General features: G+C 34.4%; 1 protein-coding gene across 5 annotated transcripts in view; it reads left to right on the plus strand.

Moving 5' to 3' along the window:
* TMEM135 (transmembrane protein 135) overlaps positions 1 to 20,617 on the plus strand; it is a 197,779-nt gene that overhangs the window by 100,544 nt on the left and 76,618 nt on the right. Inside the window, exons 6-7 of one of the 5 annotated variants that reach the window (XR_007462621.1) lie at positions 13,191 to 13,363; positions 14,673 to 15,507. The exons of 3 other annotated variants lie outside the window; for them this stretch is intronic. The gene's annotated coding sequence lies outside the window, so the exon portion shown is untranslated. Of the gene's footprint in view, positions 1 to 13,190; positions 13,364 to 14,672; positions 15,508 to 20,617 lie in introns of those variants that run through there. One more of the 5 variants, XR_007462622.1, reaches the window with a different exon arrangement.

Raw genomic sequence — 20,617 nt, forward strand, 5'->3', positions numbered from 1 at the left:
GTCATTTGCAAATATCTTTTCCCATTTCTTAGGGTGCCTTTTAGTTTTGTTGATTGTTTCTTTGTTGTCCAGAAGCTTTTTGTCTTGATGAAGTCCCAGTAGTTCATTTTTGCTTTTGTTTCCCTTGCCTCTGGCGATGTGTCTAATAAGAAGTTGTTGTGGCTGGGTTTAAAGAGGTTGCTACCTCTGTTCTCCTCTAGGATTTTGATGGTTTCCTGTCTCACATTTAGGTCTTTCATCCATTTTGAATTTATTCTTGTGTATGGTGTAAGAAAGTGGTCCAGTTTCATTTTTCTGCATGTTTCTGTCCAGTTTTCCCAACACTGTTTGTTGAAGAGACTGTCTTTTTCCCATTGAATATTCTTTCCTGCTGTGTTGAAGATTAGTTGACCATATAGTTGTGGGCTGGGTAGAATTGTTTTAAATTTGTTTCTTTATTGGTGGGGCTTATTTATGAAATTTACCATTATCGCAGTTATTGAATGTGCTGGGCTCAAAAATTACACTTTTGTGATTTCTTTGGGAAAGATGTGATTCTATGTTCAGTCTTCCAGGTGTTTATGCATAGAGTAAAACAACCCTTTTGTTGAAAGATAGAGTACTTCTTTTAAATTTATGTATTAAAAAAATCTACTGTTTTTTTTATATAATTTAAGATCTAAGTTAGTGAGAAAGTGGGTTTTTTCATTAGATTATTCTTAATTCAAAGTTTTGAGAGAGAACAAATTTTAGAAATTCTTTACTTTGGGAAGGTAGGATTGCAAGCTCCAGGTCTTAATTTAATCCTTTACCTTCTATTTATCAGCTCATCCTATCCAGTTCTTACAAGGATATCACTGGGAGTGTAGAATAAAGAAGTTAAATGACTTTTTATAGCCAGTGAGTTTACTTATCTTTTTAGCTCTATTAATTAAAAAAAAAATTTTTTTTACATTTATTTATTTTTGAGAGAGAGAGAGATAGTGTGTGTGTGTGTGTGTGTGTGTGTGTGTGTGTGTGTGTGTGTGAGCTGGGGAGGGGCAGAGAGAGAGGGAGACACAGAATCCAAAGCAGCTCTAGGCTCCAACCCATGAACTGTGAGATCATGACCTGAGCCGAAGTCGGATGCTCAACCAACTGAGCCACCCAGGTGCCCTTGTAGCTCTGTTAATTTTTAAAAATTTTATGTATTTCTAAAATGTTAAATATGCATACTTATTTTCATTGTTTTGAAAAAGTTTAATTTTTCATATCTATGTCTTTAGCATTACATTTGGAATTTTGGAGAGATGAATGGAAGGAGAAATAATCCTTTCCCATTTATTCAGCAAGTATTTATGGAGCACCTTCTATATTTCTGGCATTGTTTTAAGTGCTTGTAATTTATGAGTGAGCAAATCAAACCAGTATCCTTGCCTTTGGGGGACTTAGGTTCCAGCCCACTAAAAACTTATGGAAGAAAATAAAAATATAGAAAGGAGCTAGAAAGTAATTACAATTACATACCTTTAAAAGAAATTATGAAGAAGTGTAAGGTTTAAGAGTACAAGTAATTTAACTAATAGAGGAAGAAACAAGTAATTAGAGTAAGGTTAAGTTAGTTTAGAAAGTTTCTTAGGAAGCATATCTTCAGCTGGGCCTTATAGGAATTTATGAACATTGCTGAAGGAGAGGAGGTCAGAAGGCATTGTTAATTAGGAGAAAGTGTACAAATGGGTATAGTTGAGAGTTAAGGAGAGACATCTTGATGTAGAATTAAAAAGGAGGGGAGTAGGGTGTGGTGTTGAAGGGAAGTAACATTTATTTAGTATCTGTTCTGGGCACTTAGTAATTATTCAGCTCATTTATATATCAAAACAACTTTCCATTTTAGATTCTTTTATCACAGTTCTTTCCAAAGGAGGTGTTTAAAATTCAAGAAAGTATAGCTGACCTTGGAACAACACAAGATTTGAACTGCACAGGTCCACTTATATATGGATTTTTTTAATTTTATAAATGCATTTTGTCTTTTTATGATATTCTTAACATTTTATTTTTTTCCTAGCTTACTTTATTATAGGAATACAATATATAAAACTTATAAAATAGGAAATATGTGTTAATTGACTGGTTAAGTTATCTTAAGGCTTGCAATCAACTGTAGACTATTAGTTGTTAAGTTTTTGGGGAGTCAAAAGTTATATGCAGATTTTTTACTGGGTAGGGTTTGGTGCCCCTAACCTCCACATTGTTCAAGAGTCAACTGTAGTTTGTTTGTTTGTTTGTTTTTTTGAATTCATGTTTCCCTGATAATTTACCATACGAATGCTTACTTACATTGATTAAGCTTATGAATCAAGAATTAATACTTTTATCTCCTTCCCAAATGGAATAGCCAGTTTTGTGTGCTGGAAAGAGCACTCATCTGCATGCTAGTCGGTGTGGGTTCTCTTCCTGGCTGTACTATCTATGTGTTCTTGGGCAGTTTACTTAACTTCTTACAATTTCAGATTCGTACTTTAGAAAATGAATTGGTTAGTTGATCTTTAAGATCCTATACAGCTGTAACATTTTCTACTTCTAGGCAGCTTTGTATATCCCCCTTCCCCTTTTTTAAAAAAGTCGTTCTTGGCCTTTACTGTACATGAGAATTGCCTTTGGAGCTCTATAAAATTTAGGTGCATGGACTCCATCCCCAAAGACTTTGTCTCTTGGGTCTAGCTTATGGCTCCAGTGTCTATATTTATTTATATAGATTTACTCATCTAGTATAGAACTACTAATCTATCATACAGAATTACTAAAATCTACTGATTTTAATGCCTAGCCACTTCTGTAAACTATTTTAAAGAAGTATTCTTCTTTTCTTTTATTAAAAAAGATTTTTTTTAACGTTTATTCATTTTTGGGAGATAGAGACAGAGTGTGAGGGGGGAGGGGTAGAGAGAGGGAGACACAGAATCCTAAGCAGACTTCAGGCTCTGAGCTGTCAGCACAGGGCCCGATGCGGGGCTCGAACCCACGAACTGTGAGATCATGACCTGAGCTGAAGTCGGACGCTTACCCAACTGAACCACCCACGCACCCCAATAAATATTTTTCATTGTTCTTTCTTCTTTGAACTCAAGGAACACACAGTTTGAGTAAGGCAAAACAGATGAAGACATAGCAAGGGGTTTGAAATGTATTTAAAGATTTTTGTATATAAAGTAGAACACAGCAGCATGGATTGCTATTTTGGAAAGATGGATAGGGGATTTGACTCAGTATCTACTTTTGTTTTATATTGCTGTATTCTACATGCTTTATAAGAATAGAAATCTTTTTTGCCTTTCAGGAACAAAATGCCCTACATAAGTAATACGGAATATCTTGTTGTAGTGTAATTGCTGCAGTAAGAGTAGGAGCTCTTTGTTACGGATTTCTGTTTCTTCAGATTTAGCATCTGCCTAGCATATAATAAGGATCTTAGTATAGTTCTGATGAACAAGTAATAGAGTTATTTAGAAAGAATATCTGTGATAAATACCACTTTGATTTAATCACCTCTCAGTTTAAGATAAATGTAACCATAAATATAGATTTATATGTGTAGTAAATACTAGGGTTATATTATTTCAAAATCATGAAATTGTGATATTAGTGATAAATTTTGTGACATTTTTTCATGAGTGAAAGACTATTTGAAGAGACTGAAATTTACATATTTAATATTCAATCTTGTTCACAAAGTTAATCGAGTATTTAAGATATTAAGATATACTTCCAACATTGTTAAAACTGTTAAAAATTGTATTCAATTTAGTTTACTTTTTAAGTGTTTTTTTCTTTTTGTGAATGAGAATTCTTTATATAAATAAACCTAGAAGTAAGCTTTCATATATTTATATTTTTAAAATTGCATTTAGTTTTTCTTAGTTAAATATTTTATTTATCTGTTTATTTTTACTCTTCTGTTTTAATACCACCTCAGGAAATATATATGTCTCTAATAAGCAAAGTGTTGGTATTTCAAATACTGAGATCTTAGTGGCTTGGTGTCTAGTGAATGCCGGGGCCTAGTGGCTGGTAAACTCTGATCAAATGAGGAAATACTATTGAGAGCATCTTAAAGATCTGAGGCATGGCACTGGAGTCAGATCTAGTGTCCCTTCCCTTCCTTTCTTTCCCTAAATATTGAGTCCCAGGGACTATACTAGGTGCTAGGTTTTAATGGTAAATAAACCTAGTATGGGTTCTTCTCTCAGGAAGCTTTATATATATAGTTTAGTAGCTGAACCCACAACCTGCCATTTGTGACATTGCTACTCAGTGTCTTGTTCTGTAAATAGGAATAAATGCATCCACTTCATGCATTACTTTGTGAGAAGCAAATTAGATAACATGTATAAAGCAGTTAGCACAATGTCTGGCCCAAAGGAAGTCTATTAAAATTTAGTCTATACTGAATTATAACTTTTTTATTTAATTAAATATGATTAAGTATATTCTGTATTTGAGTATATGGAAATCTCTGGATTGTGATTATTTGTAACAGTGTGTGAACTGAGAGTTGGTAATGAAAGACAGACTTTAAATATTTTGGTCAGCATATTTGTCAGTGCCCTCTGCTGTCTAATGCCGATAGCTCAGTTATAGAAAGAATATATTTAGTTACGGACTTGACGTCTCCTACTCAACCAAATTCTATGGAGCATGATTTTGTTTACATACATAGAATAAAACATAGCAGGAGTTAGTGCAATGGCAGAAAAACTGAAATGTACAAATAAACATAAGAATTCTATTAGAAAAACAGGGTGAAATCATTGAATATTAGAAACTTAGTTCTGATAATTCCAAGTCTTAGTGGGACAAAAGTCCCGCTGTGACTGGTGAGACACTGACCTTCCAGAAGTGCAGCCTAAGGCTCAGTGATCCTGTCAAGGAAAATTGGGTTATCTCTTCTGCAAGAAGGCCTCTGATTTATGTATTGTATTTTAACAGGAAGAAAATGTTAAGATGCTTTATACATGTCCATTGCCATTTAAAATATACTCTTTGTTAGACTGTTAAAAACAGAACAAACTGAGGGTTGATGGGGGGTGGGAGGGAGGGCAGGGTGGGTGATGGGTATTGAGGAGGGCACCTTTTGGGATGAGCACTGGGTGTTGTATGGAAACCAATTTGACAGTAAATTTCATATATTAAAAAATAAAAAAATAAAATAAAATATACTCTTTGTTAACTTGATTAGCTCCCTCCCATATCATGTAAGGGAAAAATTAAAAAAAAAAAAAAAAAAAAAAGGAAATCTGACCATTCTAGAATGTTCCTGAATAACTCTTTCAAGTCTCTTGTGTTTTTTGTTTTCCCCCCTGGGAGTGATTTCCAAATTGTATGCTTATTGACAAGCTATATAAATAATCTATTGGAATTTAACCTAGAAAAGTTATTATAATGTTTCTTCCTTTCAAGCAACAGATAGAATATAGCTAAAAAACAAAAACAAAACAAAACAAAAAACATATGGGGAAAATGGATAGTATCCAGAGAAGGAGAGAAGGAATAAATATGGAAAATGATCTAGAGAGAAAGGTTAGGGCCCAAAGAGGATTTATAACAAGTAAGCTAATGCAGGGAAATCCCAAAGCTTTCTTTAATGAGATGGGAAGAAATGAGTTTTGATTGCAGAACAGAAAGTTGGAGATAACTGAAGCCACTGGTCATTACTTTAGGGTGATGAAACATTCAGAGGCTTCAGAGAGGTTGTGGGATTGCTATCTTGCTCATTTTAAAAAGGTTTATTTCTTAATAGCCATCAATCTGGGTGCTTTAGATATTGAACTGCCAGAGGCAGAAGACTGGTTTACATAGCATCTTGGTAATATATATATGTGTATATATAGATACATATTTTTTTTTCATTCTGGTTTTTTTTTTTTTTCAGTTTTATAATTCCATGAATCAAAACAGCATGCTATGTTTTGGCAGGTGCTCAGAAAATTTAGAATCCATGCCAGAATTACATTGATCTTCAGAACTTGTATTTTATTCTTGCTGGAAAATTTTGTCCTTGTCACTAAATCTGCTTCAAGTGGCTCATCATGTTATATGCTGTGACATTATTTCATACTCCTGTTGAACAGAGTTTATTTGGAAAATTCTGGTGCAGACAAAGAAGGCCAGGGGCTAAGCTGAGTTTTTAAAAATATCAGATCACAATATTTAAGCTTGGTGGCCTTGTCTATACCAATTCTGTATGTGCCTTGCTATACTGAGGTAATTATCTATTGAAGTGCCCTTATTTTCTTCATAATAGAAACTCTGCTTTTGATTTAAATACAAAAATAAATGTGCCATAATTTTGTCCTTAACCAAAACAAACAATATCTGGACAATGTCTGGCTAAGTATGGAACACTTAGGTTTTATTTTTCAAAAATTGGAAGGGTTCTTAAGATAACATCAGTTTGTTTTGATCCTAATAGGAAGAGCTTTAGGCCAGGAAAGCAATTATTTCCACATGGGTAAAGCCAGCCCCAACTACTTCCCCTTCACCAACCCACTGAACTTAAACTTGCCTATCTTGGTTATATAGCTAAATGTGGTTGAATATATTAGAAAATGCAGGGTCTATTATAAAAATAGTCTTTAGATATACAGAAAATTTTTTTTGTACAAAGCATACCAAAGGAATTTTGTATAAAATGTTGGGATGAGTCCACCAACAAGTAATTTAAACTTTTTGAATTGCCGAAGAAATTTAATTTATACACACATATATGTATAATATATTTCTTACTATTTTGTTTGTACATCTTTTTTCTTTCTTTGTTGATTCTTGGCTGTATTGTCAATAGGTGAATTTGCTGTGTAGTGACAAGTATTGTTTGTGATGACTAGTAGGGATGTGGCATATCAGAAAAGAAAAGGTTGTGGTCTTTCTGGTGATCAACTCTGATCCTAAATCTATCATTGTGAATCACCTCATTAGCATAAGAGATACTCCTATCATTCTGGAAATTCTAAGGATGTTTGAAGTTGTGTACCAGAAACTGGGAACAGAGACCAGATATATTCTTTATTATAGCATAGTCTATAGATTTGCTTTTTCTGAAAATTTCATATATATGGAATTATACAGTAGGCACTCTTTTGTGTCTGACTTCTTTCACGTAGTGTTTTTTTGAGGTTTATCCATATCAGGTTTTTCCTTTTTCATGACTGAATAGTATCCATTGTATGGATAATATTTGGCTTATCTATTAACTAGTTAATGAAGATTCGGATTACTTCCAGGTCTTGGCTTTTATAAATAATACTTCTTGCCGGGGTAGCTCAGTAGGTTGAACATCTGAGTAGGTTGAACGTTTCTGCTCAGGTCATGATCCCATGGTGAGCATGGAGCCTGCTTGAGATTCTTTTTCCCTCTGCCCCTCTCCTCTGCTTTTGCTGTCTCTCTCTAAAAATAAAACAAATTAAAAAAATTTACTTCTGTATTTGCCTAGAAGTCTTTGCTTGGTATATGTTTTTATGTTTCTTAGGTTGATACCTAAGATTGGAATTGCTAGGTCATCTGAGTAACTATTTACGAAAAAGTGGCTTTGCCATTCTACATTCCCAGTGGCAGTGGACAAGGAGTCCAGTTTGTCAACATCTTTGCCAATATTTGGTATTACCAGTCTTTTTGATTATAGCCATTCTAGAAATATGTACTGGTATCTCATTATGGTTGTAATTTGCATTTCCCTAATGACTAATGATGTTGGGCATCTTTTTGTGTGCTTATTCATTTGTGTATCTTTGGTAAAATGTCTATTGGAATATTTTGCCCATTTCCTCATTGGGTTTGTTAATCATTGAATTGGAGCAGGTGACTTTTAAAAAATTCTGGATATAAATCTCATGTTAAATACATGATGTAAAAAATTTTTTCCCCAGTCTGTGGTGTTTCTATTTTGTAAACAGTACTTTTTGAAAGTAAAAGTTTTAAATTTTGATGAAGGTTCAGTTTATTAATTGTTTTTTGTATTCTAGCTAAGAAATCTTTCCCTAATCCAGAGTTGCGAAGATTTTCTCCTATGTTTTCTTCTAGAAGTTTTATATTTTTTGGTTTTATATTTATTATTATTATTGTTATTTTATTTTTTCAAGTTTACTTATTTTGAGAGAGAGGGAGAGAGTGTGTATGCACGTGGGGAAGGGGCAGAGAGTGATTGGAGAGAGAAAGAATCCCAAGCAGGATCTGTGCTGTCAGCGCAAAGCCTAACGTGGGGCTCAATCTTACAAACACTGAGATCATGACCTGTGCTGAAATCAAGAGCTGGACATTTAACTGACTGAGCTACCCAGACACCCCGGGTTTTACATTTAGATCTGTGATCCATTTTGAGTTGACTTTTGCAGATGGTGTGAGGCAGAGGTTCAGCTATTTATTTTGCATATAGATATCCAGTTATTCCAGAATCATTTGTTGAAAAAACTCTCCTTTGCTTATTAAATTGCACGGACACCTTTGTCAAAATCAATTGACCATAAATGGTAGGGTTTATTTCTGGAAATTTTGTGATTCTCTTTCTGCTAAGTTGAAGGAAGTAGAGTCTGTCTTTGTCTGTCTCTCCCACTGATTACACCTAAAAACCCTGAATGGTATACATAAAGCAACTATCTGCAACCTTAAATGATAGCAGAAGATTGGAGAAAAGGGTCAAAACTGGAAGTGTGACTGATACCAGTGAAGTTTCCTGTTTCTTCCCACTCACCATCCTTTTTCTCCTTGTTTGCACTCCGAGGAATCTCCTATTCTTGATCTGTACAATGAGTACAGACAGAAACAGCTCTAAGGGACCCCCTCTTCCTCTGTTTATGGTCAGAGAACTAGAAACGAGGGCTCCTGTATGAAGAAGACTGTAGAAAATCACCATTTTCTTATTATGTTTTGCATTTTGGTTTTATTCTCCTGGTAGGACTCCAAGAACTGTCCTCTAGCAACAGTGGTGGTAGTGACAGTCGCAGCTGTGATCTTTCCCTTTACCAGAGAAACTAGAAAAAGGGGTTCTTATAGTCCAAAGAGTGTGGGGAGAATATCTGTTATTTTTTGCTTTCTTCCTTTCTTGCAGCTTCATCTCTGAGGCAGATGTAGTTGCAGTCCATGTGCAATGGTATGAGGGGGGTGGCAAAACCCCAACATAGAAGATCAAGAAAAGGAGCTTAGGAGACAGAATGTGGGGAAAGTCATGGAGAGACAGGAGGTAGAGAAAAAGATGACCTAAATCTGTCTATGATATCTGCGACTCACCTCTGAGCAGAGCATGTATGTACTAACAATAAAGACTGAAAACTGAACTATACCATAGACCATTGCCCTTAGGTGGTGCATGTGGAGATATATTGAATACACTGAAGAAACTTGGGAGATTGAAAATGATATTGAAACCACAGCCCAGAGAAGGTGGGTTGGGACTTGTGGTTGGGACCTAGTTCGGATGATTGCCTTCAACAACAACAACATCGGCAAAAACGGCAGCAACAGCAACAACCACAAACAATAATTATCTGGAGGACCAAGAATCTTTAACGTGATCAGGAATGTCATAATACAAGTCTCTAGGACTTGTATCCAAAAGTATTTGGCATGCCAAGAACCAAGGAAATCATAACCAATTGTAGGGAAGACAGCAATCAACAGATGCCAGTGTTGAGATGACATTGATGTTGGAATTATGAAAAAGTTTTCAAAACAACTGTTACAACCCTGCAAACATTGTTGATATGAATAGCAAGATTGAAGTTCCCAGCAAAGAAAAAGAAACCACAGGAAGAACCAAATTGAAATTTTAGGACAGAAAATTAAAATAACTCAAATATTATTATTAAATATAAAAATAACTAAACATGCATTAGTTGAGTTCAACAATAGAGAAGACAAAGGAAAGAACAGTGAAGTTGAAGAAAGCTCAATAATAATTATGCAATCTACACGATAATCAGAAAAAGAGAACAATGAGCAGAGCTTAAGGACTAGTAAAGATCTAATATTTGTGTCAAAAGTGTCCCAGAGGAAATGCAAAGAGATTTGTGCAGAAAAAATATTTGAAGAAATAATGGCTGAAAACTTCCAAATTTCTATGAAAGACAAATTTATATGTTCATAAATCTCAATGAACACCTACTAATAGGCTAAATATTATATGATTCCATTTATATAACATTCTGCAAAAGTCAAAACTTATAGGGATGGGAGAATGGATCCATGATTGTCAGAGATTGGAGATGGAGGAGAGGTTGATTACAAAAGGACAAAACAAGGGAATTTTTTGGTGTTGGAACTATTTTGGTATTGTGGTGCTGGTGGTAGGTGCAAGATTTTGTGTATTTGTCAAAACCAATGTAGTTATACAGTATAAACTAAAATTTACTGTATGTAAATTAAAAAAGAAAAAAGTTAAGGCAACCAAAACATGTGTATTGGAAGAGAATGCCATTAAGAACACTCTGGTTCTGGGGCGCCTGGGTAGCTCAGTTGGTTAAGCATCAGACTTCAGCTCAGGTCGTGATCTCAGGATCGGCAGGTTTGAGCCACACCTCCGGCTTTGTGCTGACAGCTTAGAGCCTGGAGCCTGCTTCAGATTGGAGCCTGCTTCAGATTCTGTCTCCCTCTCTCTCTGTCCCTCCCCTGTTTGCACTTTGTCTCCCTCGCTCTCTCAAAAATAAATAAACATGAAAAAAGTTAAAAAAAAAAAAAAGAATACTCTGATTCTTACAATTTCTCCTGGACTGTTGAAGATTAAGGAGCAGAATGAAGGAGGCTCGTTCTACAGATTATTTTTTTCCTTTGGTTTCTTCCAGGATTTTTTCCTTATCTTTGATTTTCTGTAGTTTCAAAATGATATGCCTAGGTATAGTGTTTTATTTTATTTTATTTTATTTTATTTTATTTATTTATTTATACATACTTTTCCTACTTAGTATTTTTTTTTGAGCTTGCTGTATCTGTTGTTTGGTGTGTTACATTAATTTAGGAAATTTTCAGTCAGTTTCGAATATTTCTTCTGTGCCTTTTTTTTCTACTCCTTTTGTTTATTCCCATTACATATATGTTACACCTTTTTAGTTGCCTGCAGTCCTTGGATATTTTGTTCTGCTCTTTTCAGTCTTTGTTCTCTTTGCTTTTCAGTTTTTGAGGTTTCTATTGTGTATCCTCAAGTTCAGAGATTCTTTCCTCAGCCATGTTCAGGCTACTAATAAGCCAATCAAAGGCATTCTTCATTTCTGTTACAGTGTTTCTTATCTCTAGCATTTGTTTTTGATTTTTTTCTCAGGATTCCTATCTTTCTGTATACATTGCCCATCTGTTTTTGCATGGTGTCTACTTTGTCCATTAGAGCCCTTAGCATATTAATCATTATTGTTTTAAATTCCTTGTCCGGTAATTCTGACATTTGTGCTGTGTCTGGTTCTGATGCCTGCTTTGTTGCTTCAGATTTGGTTTTTGCTTTCTAGTATGTTTTGTAATTTTTCTTGAAAGCTAGACATGAAGTACTAGGTAAAAGGAACTGCTCAAATAAGACTTTTGTAATGTGATGATGAAGTGTGGGAAGATGTGAAGCATTCTGTAGTCATATGCTTTCTTCTCAGTCTTTTAGTGAGACTGTGGTTTTGGACTGTGAACTTCAGAGATGTTTCTCAGGTTTTTTTCAACTCCCTTAGGTGGGACAGGATGGCTAACGTGGGCTGGAGTTCTCTTCCCCTACATCGATTAGGCTCTGATAATACCCTAGCAACATAGGCTCTGAGGGTAGTCCTTGTTAAGAACAGAGTTTTATGGCTTATTTCAAAATGGCTCCTTTTCTCTTCCCTCTGCTTAGAAGCACTAGGGGATTTTTGTGTGATATTTATGGTGAGAACTCAGTCAAGCTTCTCCAGGTAAAACTCACCTAAACGTGAGCCCCTCCCCGCCCATGACTGGGTTCTTCTGGAGTTTTTAACTCTCAGACTTGTTCACACTGAGCCTCCAGCAATTTAGTCAATTATAGGTTTTCCTACCCCAGCGCTGGTTCCTGTGGTTTCTACTCCTGAGTCTCTGCTGAGGTAAGCCGTGACTCCCTGTATTTGCCAGTCTGTTTCTCCAGTGTTGGGGGCAGTGGTTTGCCCTGTGTCCTCACCTCTTACAGATCCAAGAAGAGTTGTTGGTTTTTCAGTTTGTTCAACAGCTTCTTACTTGTTAAGATGGAGTTGTGACTTCCAAGTTCCTTCCATGTGGAACTGTAAATTGGAAGTCCCTCAGATTCTTTAAGGAGAATTGAATCCTTGCACTCATGATTTTTATATGATGTTGAAATACTCAATTTCTTTTGAACGAAGGTTCCAATTTTTTTTTAAAGACAGGATTGGTAACATGGAATGTATTTGACATGGGAGAAGTAAGACTTAGTATTTAATAAAGGCTCAGAAAGAAGTTAAAAATATTTACCAAAAATAAAAATTCAGAACAGAATTTTGAATATGTACTGATATTTAACAGTATTAAAATGAAGTTTTTGTTTATTGTTTTTCCAGGCTTTCCAAGTTTATGTGCCAAAGTGAAACTTCCATATGTTTTGTATTTCTTGTTAATAGTAGTAGTATACAGTGTACATTTTGTGACCTACCGACTTTCTTTCTTTTTAAAAAATTCTGTATTAAAATTAGTGGGAAGATAAACCAAAGTGCTTTCTGTATGTGCTTAAGTAACAGTTCTTGTTCACTGCTCACACTTGTGATATTGGGTACAGGGTTGTTCGTGATGAAATTGAAAACAAGGTGGATTAAGTGGAGGTCTACAGACTCAAATAAGAATTCTCAGATAGTGACGTTTTAGCACCAGATCTTATTGCTTTCACAGCTATCTCACAGTGTTATCTTGTGTTTTAAAAATGTAGATTCTGCTGTCTTAAAAGCTGTTTTTAGTTTTGGCTTGTATGGGTTTTGTCAAAGCAATTTTGACAGTATTATTATTAATTATTTTAACCATTGTGTTGTACTTTCACCTAAATGTTAAGTAGATGACAACCCTTGAAGAGAAAGTCAAGTTATATACTAGGTAAACAGTCTTTTCTGTAGTTTTCTTAAACATGTTTTATTACTAAGGTACAAATACAAATTAACATTTTAAACAAATCAAATATACTCAACGTGGTGAGACCTGTTGCTCCCAAAGAATTATGGTTAAACCATATGAAGGTATTTTCCTTTTCTGGTGTTGCCTAGGCTGTGCAACATGGGAGGCAAAAACCTGGGTATTGCAGCCTATGACCACCTCTTCTATCACCACTACTGCTGATGAGAAAAGGAATCAAGGTGTTTCCTTACCTCAACACTAAAAAGCAGATGGTGATATCTAGCTGTACCATGCCAAAAGAGAATGGAAGATTCAAAAGCAGGTAAATATTTGTTGAAAACAAACTGTGTGCCTTTTCCTATTTCTTCCACTTTTTATATTCAGATCTTACTCATTCTTCAAGTGAGACTCATCTCAATTGTTACCTCCTCTGTGATTTCCCCAGCTGGAAGTCATTTTTCCTTTCTCTGAAATAGCACAGTATTTGTAACTGTATAAGCTTTCAGTATTTCCTGCATTTACATTTGTTATTTAGTTACTTGGCTTATGTTTCCTGCTAGATTTAAGCTCTTCAAGGATGGTTTTTGATCTCATTTTCCTTTGTATTCTATATAACAGTTAGTATAGCATCCCAATTTATATTCATTGAGTTAATGGAAGACAAACTGATGGTAAATTAAGAGGAGAAAACTACAAATGAAAGTCCTCTCTTGTATATATGTTTGTTTAAGTTACAGTTTCTGGTTCACTGCTTAGACGTGTGACTGGGTGGAAGGTTGTTCAATATGGCCTGTAGTAATTGCAACATACCTGTTGTGATAAAATGATTAAAATGATAGTACCTTTATCGGGGTACTATGAATTGTAGATGATGAGAAATATTTGTGTGCAGAAATGTAAATCTCCTTAAATCTCCTAGGGCTCCTTAAATATCCACACCTAGGGCTGCAGCAGATACAAGTTTGATTTGCCTGTTTTTCTGGTGTTGTATTATTGAAATGATGGATTTTAACATGAATGTGATGGGAATTTGTGAAGGTACTTTGCATCACTTTCTGCTTACTGATTATTTACCTAATGAAGATCAGATTTCTTTAGAAAATATTTCTTCTTTAGAAAATTATGTTTTTAAACTGCGTTCTAAGATATAGGGAAATGTAATGATGAGACATGGCCCCTGCTTTCATGGCCCGTGCTTTCATGCGTCTCATTTTAAAAAGTATTGTTTCATACAGGTTTCTTTTAATTTATCTCTTGAATATTTAGTGTTAAGTATTTTAAATGTGATTTTTTTTCTAGTTTTATTTCTTATAGAATGTAAGTAAAATTAATATTTGATTTTACTATGGTATTTGATGGAAATTTTTTCCATCACATTCACGTGACCTACCAGGGTTTAAATCCTTTTAATTCTAATAGTTCTATAGAGTTGAGGTTAAGGAAGGGCAAGGAAAGAAAGCTATTGCTTGAAGCCAAAAGCTCTATTGTATTTGAATTGTAGCTGTCTAAATGACGGATGTTCCTATTCAATTGGCATGGTTCAATAATCATCAAAATTTTCTGTTTCTTTCCTCTATAGTCTATAGTAAAGCTAATGGCAAATAAAATTTAGCTCTGTTTTTTAATTCCAGGGCACTTTCTTGTTAAAAAAGGACATCTTTACCATTTGCAATAACATGGATGGAACTAGAGTGTATTATGTTAAGTGAAATAAGTCAAAGACAAATATATGATTTCACTCATATATGGAATTCAAGAAACAAAACAGATGAACATAGAGGAAGTGAAGCAAAAATAAGACAAAAACAGAGAAGGAGACAAACCATAGGATTTAAATACAGAGAACAAACTGAGGGTTGCTTGGTAGGGTGTTGGGTAGAGGGATGGTCAAAATGGATGATGGATACTGAGGAGGGCACTTGTTGGGAGGAGCACTGGGTGTTACAGGTAAGTGACGAATCACTAAATTCTATTCCTGAAATCACTATTACACTATATGTTAACTAACTTAGATTAAAAAAGGAAGACGTTGTAATGAAATCATCTGATAAATGTAAACTTTTTTACTGGTAGATTGGTTAGCCTAGTTGAAATGCATGCATTGACAGTGAAACTTGCAAATCACCTATTTTCTGAATGCTATTTCTGTATTAACAGCATTGTTTAAAAATCCCAACAGAGTTTAATTAATACTAATAATCTTTTTTGTTCTAAGAGCATAATGTTTAGTGAACATTCTCTAAGTTGGAAAATTTCGCCATATATCTTTCAAATATTTTAGAACCTTTTAAGTTCAAAAAGGACTTTGTGTCACAGTTGTTTTATTTGTTTTTTTGGAAAATTATTTAAGAGAATTTGAAACTTTCTCCCTATGTATTTATTTGTGAATTGCCTGTGTTCCAGAAAAACTGATCAAAAAAATTAGCCATTATATAAGGGCAGTTTAATTTCAGATTACCTTTCTATTTGGTGTTTCTTCCATCATTGGGTTAATTTTTTTTTTTTTTGATATAACAAGTTTTCAATCTTTAGTAGCAAAAGAGTATGCCTTTAAATGCTGCTCTTTGCAAAATGCATAGTGACGATTTAATCTGTAGTTTTGCCGGACATAATGGCTTCTAGATAAGAACTTTGAGGAGCATCTGATTACTTTAGGTTTTTATAAATCATCAGTTCACAATGGTTTTTAGAAAATTACTCTTTGTTCCATAGTAAATGAAGAAATTTCTAATGCTATGTTTCAGACACTCTAAACATGACACATTGTATTAATAAGTATATGTCATAGTGTTAGATGCTCACTTCTTTTTCCTTCTTAAATATTCTTGTGTTATATAAGGGGCATTACATATAATGAGGTATTTTTGTTTTGTACATACTACTTTCTATATTGAATTCCAGTGGCTGGAATGTAGTTTATGTATAACCGGGACCCAAGGGTACAAGAGTACCTGGCTCTGGGGGTCCTAAACAGACCAGGTTCAGCTACTCGCCACCGACAAAATCCAAAGGCAGAGAGACGAGTGGTGGTGAAATAAATAAATATTAGTGAGGTCAACATTAGGAAGATAGTGGACTAATGTCTCAAAGAAGGTCTCTAAAGTGCTGAAAATACTTCTGGGTTTATGTAAGGAGAGTGTGAGACAAAGGTCGCTGGGGTAGAACAGTTGGGCAATAAAGGTCAGGTTGATCATTGTCTAGGGGTCAAACACGTGGGTCTTGCTGGCTCAGGGCAGTCGTTATTGCTTGAGGGGTAGTTTTGTTTCCTATCAGGGCATACTTTGCCCACTGGGCCTTTTGCCTGAGTGAAGAGAAGGGCTAGAAAGAACTTAATCAATTAGAAAGAACAGACTCAGGTCAAAATGGAGGTAGTTGAAGTCCTCTTTCAGATGCTCATTGAAAGGTTGGTGTTGTTAAACACTTAGGAGTGAACATTGATTTATAAGATTTTAAATGCCCGGCAGAAGTGTTAATACACATTGGTTTACTTCTTTTTATGAAAACCCAGTAGGCAAATAATCCCTTGGCTAAATAAAAAATTTAGGATACCATCTATTACATCATCAAAGAATTTTATGATAAAAATTTCTTTTTAGTATGGAATATTTCAAACTTATACAAAAAAGAATAGCCATTTTCCAACTTTAGTTATACACTGATTGCTAATATCTTTTATCCATACCCCCACCCACTTTCCTGTTATTCTGTCAATAACTTTGAGGCACATTTTAGACATTCTGTCATTCAGTCTATAAATATTTTAGTGTGTATCACTAAAAGGTAAGGACTCCCCTTTGAAAAACATAAACATAACGCCATTTACCTCCCTCAGAAATTTCCCATTATTTACACAGTACACTTCAGTGTTCATATTTCCTTAGTCATCTTTTTGTCTAAGTGAGAATGCAAATGGCATTCCAGTTGGTTAACAAATTTTAAATTGTTTTAATTGGTTGGTTCCCCCTTCATCCATCTCACTCTGATTTCCTAGAAACTGGCTCCAAAAGTGAGTAATGAGGTTTTAAAAATGATTATTGTAAAGTCATAGATTTAAACAGATTTTATGTGTTTCAGTTCATCGTAGTTATCCTTATCCTTCTTCATAGTCAGATTGTTCCTATTTTGGCCAATATTGGCTTCTGAATTGGCTTCTGAATCCTTTTTATGTAATCTTAGTAGTTCTGATAAGATGTTTCTCTTGTACGTTTGCTGGCCCCAGTGGGAGTTGGCTATTTCTCCAAGTGGCCATGGTTAATATAAAGAAGGAGTCTAATTTAAAAAATGTTTTTATCTTTCAGACTAACTCTTCTTACCCATGAATTAAAATTTTTATTTAACTTAGACAGTTTTGATTGAGTGGATCATTGTTTCAGATTTGTCTGCTGTTGAAGTCAGCAGTCTGAGATTTAGGTTTTCCCCCCAGGAATTTCTGTTACAATAAGGTTCATCTGTAAAGATGGTTTAAGTTTTGTGATACAGAATTTGAATGATTAGCATTATAATACACATTTAGCTGTGTACATATGTTTATAATTAGCTCTATTTTATAAGTAGGAAAACAAAGATTTATGAAATTATGATTTTGTTTTGTTTGTGAAACTTTGTAAAACTCAGTAGTTTGAGTCATCTGATTTATGATCTATTACTTTTCACTTGGTGAGATGCCACTTTTAAAATTGATATAGGAGTGAATGGAAAATTATCAAACAAGAGAAAGGAAAAATTAAGAATAAAAAGTTATAATATTTAAATATTATTAAGCATTATTATAGATGATATACTAGAAAGTGTGGTTATTATTGTATGGTTAGTATTATGGATACTTTGTTTTCATGATTTATAATTAAATGAGTCTTTGCCAAAATTAATGGTTTGACTAAATGCTTATATGAATTAGTTAAGAATATTTTATCAAAACTGTTGGGCTCTTAAAAACTTTTTCTGACTTTGAGATTTTAAATACTTAGAAATGTCCGTGTTTGGTGTGTGTCTCAAAAGGAGATATGTCATACTCAGTAAGAGTGCATTAATAAAACTCTTATAGTTTATTTCTCACAGAGATTTAGATTGATTTTATATGTGAAAGGTTACATAAGAATGAATACTTCAGAGAAAGTCTCTGAGATAAAACAATGTGTCAAATTGACAAAGTGGAGTACGTGAAGCCAGATTCTGATTAATTCATTCATGTGAATAAAACAGGGAATGGAGAAATAGTTATTGTCTGTCGTAAAGTATTGTGGTTAGGTTGGAAAGGCCAAGTCTAAGAGATCCTGTTGAACTCAATATAACCTTCCTGTGGGCTTTGGGGATCTTTCAGAGCTTGACCTTAACACCATGGATCCACAAACTACAGTCTTTGAGCCCATTCAGAATGTGGTCTCTTGTAATGATTGCAGTATGAAGACCTGAAATGTGTGTATTGTGTGTCTCTGCGTGCACTTGTGTGTAGATGGAGTACCATTTGATATGCGTTATGCTTATAGTATTTTAACTATTGAGAATCTTTTGATGGTATTTTACAACTTCAGATTTCAAAGACTGGAGCGTTTTTCATCCAAACTGTAAAACTGTAAGGAAAATATCTAGTCACCATGCTGTTCCAATAGTTTCTTCTTGTTTGTGGTAGAATAAACAAAGTCAGTTTCCTTTTTTTTTTTTTTTTTTTAACATTTACTCATTTTTGAAAGACAGAGAGACTGAGCGCAAATGGGGGAGGGCTAGAGAGAGAGGGAGACACAGAATCCGAAGCAGGCTCCAGGCTCCGAGCTGTCAGCACAGAGCCTGACGTGGGGTTCGAACCCATGTACTGCGAGATCATGACCTGAGCGGAAGTGGGCTTCTCAACTGACTGAGGCACCCCGGCGCCCCCAAAGTCAGTTTCCTTTATCGTTCATTTATTTATTTAACACACAGTGTTACTTATGCTTGGCTAGAGGCTGTTTACTTGCCAATCTTTCAAAGTTAAACCTTCTTAGACTGTATTAGATTTTGGTACTCAGTTAATGTGTATATCTAATTTTGTTTAGAAAGAGCACTATGTTTATGCTTCAGGATATTGTGCTAAATAAGGTTATTTATTCAGCATTTTCAGCTACAGGTTCAGAGTTGAACAGTGAGAAAGAGCATCATCACAGACTCCTCATTGTTTCAATGGTGAAAATTAGTGGATAACTTTTAAATGGTGTTCCAATGTCTGTCTTTTAGAGTGTTGTAGAAAGGGAATCAATGCAGTGTTTGCACAGTCGCCTTTTTATTCATGCTCCATCCCCAGTTTCATACAGAGGCTTTTATTAAAAAACAAATCATGAAATTTCTCTAGGTTAATTGAACTGATTTGAAGTCAAATCTGAAGAAAAAATGTTATAGCCTAGCATTCTGTGTTTTATTTTGTTTTTACTCACTCCCTACTTGTCTTTATCCTGTGTTTTAATGTTACCACTGGATTTTAAAAAGTTAGAGAAGTATTATATGCTATTTGACAATTTCAGACTACATAGAGATGTATGAAGTAAAAATGAATGTCCCCTGTTTCACTCTTCCTTATTCTCACCCTCTGGATTCACCACTGGTAACAGTTTGATGTATCCTTCTTGACTGTTTCTGTATTCATTCACATATGTAAGCATACATTCTGTATGAGCATAGAAAAAGACTATGTATGTTATCTGCTTTATAATAAAAATGGGATCATACATATTCTGCATATTACCTTTACACATCAGAGTAGATCATGAACATCTTTCTAGGTGGTCCATGTGTCCATCCAATTTATTCTTTATAACTGTTGTATAAATATTGGCTAGTTTAGATTTGCCATCATTTATTTACTCTTATTTTACCATTGAACATTTGGGTTGCTTTCAATATTTTATTTCTCTAATGGTAAAATGAGCATTCTTGAGCATATATTCATAGGTACTTTTGTTTATTCTTATGTTGCATAGATTTCTGCAGGAAAAATTGCTGAGCGATAGGGTGTGTACATTTAAAATATTGATTGATATGTCCAAATTGCTTTCCCAAAAGTTAGAATTATTTTATACCCCAGGATACATTATAAGAATGTTCTTTTCCTCATATGTTTGCCCATAGTGGCATTTTAAACTTTGGGCTTCTTAGTAAGTTTAAAAAAGTCACTATTTCACCCTACATTTTCATTTCAAACTGCTTCTTAGTTTTCCTGAATTGTTATTCTGACTTGTGACTTTTATTAGCAGCTGACAGTGAGTACAGACAATAAAGATTTCACTGAAGAAATGAGAAAGTGTAACGATGGTAAAGTTTCTTGGCATTTGGAAAATTTCTCTTTGTTACTTCAGTATTTTTCTGTTTAAATGTGAATTAGGCTTTTTAGGTTCATGCTGGAGCTTACAAGTGACACCGCTATTAACATTCATATTTTTAAAATGTATACCAACTTTGAGGTTTTAGAAGATGAAAGATGAGAAATAAGATAGCACGATAGCACATTTTCAAAACATACATTGATTGATGGTAGATGAAGCTTAATAGATTTTCTTTTCTTTTTTAAAAATTCTAGTCTTATTTGCTTTTTGTTTTTTGTTTGTTTTTA

The sequence above is a fragment of the Panthera uncia genome, chromosome D1, assembly GCF_023721935.1.
Source record: "Panthera uncia isolate 11264 chromosome D1, Puncia_PCG_1.0, whole genome shotgun sequence".
Lineage (NCBI taxonomy): Eukaryota > Metazoa > Chordata > Mammalia > Carnivora > Felidae > Panthera > Panthera uncia.